The sequence below is a fragment of the Microtus ochrogaster genome, unplaced genomic scaffold (assembly GCF_000317375.1).
Source record: "Microtus ochrogaster isolate Prairie Vole_2 unplaced genomic scaffold, MicOch1.0 UNK250, whole genome shotgun sequence".
In the NCBI taxonomy this organism is placed as follows: domain Eukaryota; kingdom Metazoa; phylum Chordata; class Mammalia; order Rodentia; family Cricetidae; genus Microtus; species Microtus ochrogaster.
The window spans coordinates 23,035-27,155 of record NW_004949348.1 but is presented as its reverse complement, the minus strand read 5'-3'; the positions used below and the strand labels follow the sequence as shown (position 1 = coordinate 27,155).

General features: G+C 35.6%; 1 pseudogene; it reads right to left on the bottom strand.

Moving 5' to 3' along the window:
* The window catches only part of LOC101995939, a 51,694-nt pseudogene that overhangs the window by 33,737 nt on the left and 13,836 nt on the right, over positions 1-4,121 (bottom strand).

The window sequence follows — 4,121 nt, the reverse complement described above, 5'->3', positions numbered from 1 at the left end:
CCACAGAGAAACCCTGTCTCGAAAACCCAAAAAATAAATAAATAAATAAAAAATAAAATGGTCAAATCATTTCATATGTTCTAAATAATGGGTTATTTTCTTTGTACTGTAAATTCCATTCATTTAAAAATTTATGAAGTGTGTCTGTGTGAATATGGCATAGGAGGTCCTTCTGTTTGTGTGTTGCTTTCATTGGTAAATAAATAAACTGCCTTGGCCTAGTTGATAGGGTAGAATTTAGTAGGCAGAGAAAATGGAACTGAATTCTGGGAAGAAGAAAGCAAAGTCAGAGAACCACCATGGTGCTGCCAGAATCAGACATGCTGAATCTTTCCCGGTAAGACATGACCTCGTGCTGATAAACAGATTAATAGAAATGGGTTAAATCAAGATGTGAGAGTTAGCCAATAAGGGGCTAGAGATAATGGGCCAGGCAGTGATTTAAGTAATATAATTTCTGTGTGGTTATTTTGGGTGTAAGCTAGCTGGGCGGCCGGGACAAACAAAGGGCCACCCTCCTAGTGCAACATGAATATACCTGTGCCATGATGTGTATGCAGCATTGGTAGAAAAACTAACAAAGGTCTATGATCTACTTCTGCTTTGTGAGTTTTAGTGATTAAACTTAGTGATTCATTTGAAAGAAAATGACCTCAATGGCACTTTTTTAGATTTAAAAAAAATATTCATGAATAAGCTGTTGGAGGATTGTATATGTGCAACTGCTGAAGTCAAGAAATCTGAGAAAATTTGTAGAAGCATTATGCACAACCCAGAGATTGAAGCCAGGTCATCAGATTTCGCAGCAGTGAGCTTTAGTAAATGAGGCGATTCTATGCCATATAATTTTGGTTCTGAGAAAGCGTTATAAATGTCTAGTCCTCAAAATGAATAAATTTTACCTTTTTAATATTTCTTCAAGTGGAATGTGAGCACCCGTGAATTGGCACGATGGGAAAGGACTGTTGTGTGCAAGACTACAAACCTAACCTCAATCCCTATAGAACACCAAGCTATGGTTTTACACACACAGTTAATGGCTGATTAACATACTTTGTTACATCTATATAAGATAAATAAAAATAAATGAAAATACTTTTTTGAATACACACATGAGGTATTTAATGTTTCTTATAATTTCTTTTATCAGTCATTTTAACTTTACCACTCTTAAATTCTCTTGAAAAAAAAACCCCAGCACATATTGGGTGTTCATCATCTGTCCTTGGATTTGTACTCAAGAGCAAGACAAATGAGCATCATGAGTTCAAATGTTTCCCTGAATCATTACTGACATTCAATGGAAGATGAATAACAAACAACAAAATCGCAAGGGGATTGTGAAAAGGTGAAAATCAAAACCAGGAACAACAAACCACCACCCTTACATGAAAAGTATAATCAAACATGGCCTGATATTTCAATAACCAATGGGACAGTTATACGATGGGGACAACATTCTATACATTACAGCAGATTAACACCTATCACTAGGTACAGGCACAATAGAAGATAAATAAAGGCCATAGAAGGAATATAAGGTCTACAAAATAAACATCATTAAATGGATTTGCCACACATATAGCATTTTACTGACTACCACAAATGTTTAAAAATAGAAACCAGAATGGAATGATCACCACCATCAGTCTGGAGTGAACATGGTATGTAATTTACTTCCTTCAAGGCTATCATGAAAAGTATTTTTTTCTTGAAACTAAAGACAACTGTGATGTTTAAAGTCATTAACAAATTGTTCTCATGAATGGGGATTTCTTCTTTATGAGTTTGCACATATTTCATACTTCCAAGTGATATAAATAAAATTTAACGTATTTACAGCAAGAGTCATGGCTAGGTGACTAAAAATGTTCATTCCCAGGACTAAGATCAGATTTTTAACAGCTTCCTGTAATTCCTGCTACAAGACGATCCAAAGTGTTAATTTTCCCAGGATACAGAATGCAAATTCATATACCTACAGACATACACACATACATCACATACACATATATCACATAATTACAATTAAAACAACTTTCACCATGAATTGGTTTGTGTAAAGAGAAAGAAAATTTAAGCTTGAAGTAAGAGAAAATAATCCTCCTAAATTGGTGGTATTATTTGGGAAGAATTAGGACATGCTGTCCCGTGGAAGGAAATATGTCACTGAGAGTAAGCTATGAGAATTTACATCCAGACAACAACTCCAGTTCCCATCCTCGGCTCCATGAAGGAGATTAAGGATGTGAATTCTTAAGCTCCTGCTTTAGGTGCCATGTCTGACACTTGTTGTCATGACACTTTCATGTTGATCCTTTTATCCTATAGAACCAAGAGCCAAATAAATTGCATCTGTAATTTGAAATAGTCATTACATCACAGCAAAAAAAGGAGCAAGTAGACATCCACAATTCATATCTGAATTACTTAAGCCATGCAATTGAAGAGAAGTATAAAATCTAAAATGATTACTTTACTTTTATTCATGGTGCAAGTGTTACAGTTCTGGAGGGAAAGGTACCCTTACTGCATGAAGTCAGGCAACACCTACAGTTGTGAAGGAAAGATCAGTCCACTAGATGCAGCCATCCTGTTCCTTTCTGAGAGAGAGCCATCACAGTTGGGATCTGCTCCATTCTAAGAGAGTTGCCCAGTAGAAACCTCTGTTGCTGAAAAAAAGGTGTCAATTGTTTTGTCCTCTTTCTGGGCTAAACATGTTTCTAAGGATAAGTATCAATTGTATCACAGTTCAGCTCCACAAGGGAGTTTCTGATCCATCCCAGTGCAAGGTCTTCACAGAAATCACAATCAAGAGATGTATTTGGGAAGGAAGAAACCAGGAGTGTGGTTGCCTCTGCCATGGCAGAAAGTGGCAGCTGCCTACTGAATGGCTCATATAAGGCTTCTTAGAACCAGAGGCCTAAGGATATTTGGAAGGGAGGAATTAGTTGGATTTCAATCCCTGAGCTTGAATAAGCTAAAAGATGGGCTGGATTTTGTGCTCAGTTGGACAAGGATGAAGTGTATTTCTTTGGCTCTGGTTTAAGAGCCAAAGTATGTTTCCTTCACTGGCTTTTTTTTTTTTTTTTTACCTTTTTGGCTCTGTTTAAAGGGTTGTTTCTTTCACTAACTCTAGATTCAGGAACAAAGTGTTTTCCTTTGGATCTCATTTCAGTACCAGGGTATAATTCTTTGACTGGCTCTTCTAACCATAGGATGTCATAAATTAAAAAAATTAGGTTTTGTCCATCAGTTTTGCTAGTGTAAACAAAATAAAGAGGTATCCTAATGCTTGAACAGATTATTGAAACTGTCAGTTTTTCTGAAGAGTAAATGTTGTTGGTTAAATGACTGTAAGTGTATTAGCTTTAGATCTTGAAAAATTATTAAGAAGGAGCCCTCAGTATCTTCTCCAGGTACCCAAGGACTATTATAATGTGGAAAAATTTTATCAGATTGATCACAAGCAAAAGTTTTACTCCTGTATAAATTGTAAAACATTATCACACCAAATTCCGTGATAGAGTTTCATTGCAGTATGGTATTTTTCATGCTTTTGAAGACTACACTCATTAAATTCATAGTTTCTCTCCAGGATGGTTTATTTTATGTAGTTGGAGATTATTGTGACAAAGGATTGACCACATAGATTCCATTCATGGTTTCTCTCCAGTATATGTACTTTTATGCATTTGAAGATGAATAAGAAATAAAAAGGCTTTATCACACTGATTCCATTCATACTTTTTCTTGTTCTTTTATGCCTTTGAAGATGACTGTGCTGTGCAAAAGCCTTACAACACTGATTTCATTCATAGGGTTTTTCTCTAGTATGCACGCTTTCATGCACTTGAAGAGTATAGTGATCTGCAAAGTTCTTGTTACACAGATTATATTTGTAGGGTTTCTATCGAGAGTGAGATGTTTTATGACTTTTAAGATTCCTGGGAGTTGTAAAGGCCATACAACACTGATTACATTCATAGGGTTTTTCTCCAGTATGTGTTCATTTATTTAATTGAAGATGACTGCAATATGCAAAGACCTTACCACACTAATTACATTTATATGGTTTCTTTCCAGTATGTGTTTTTTTATGCTTTTGAAGATTACTGTGA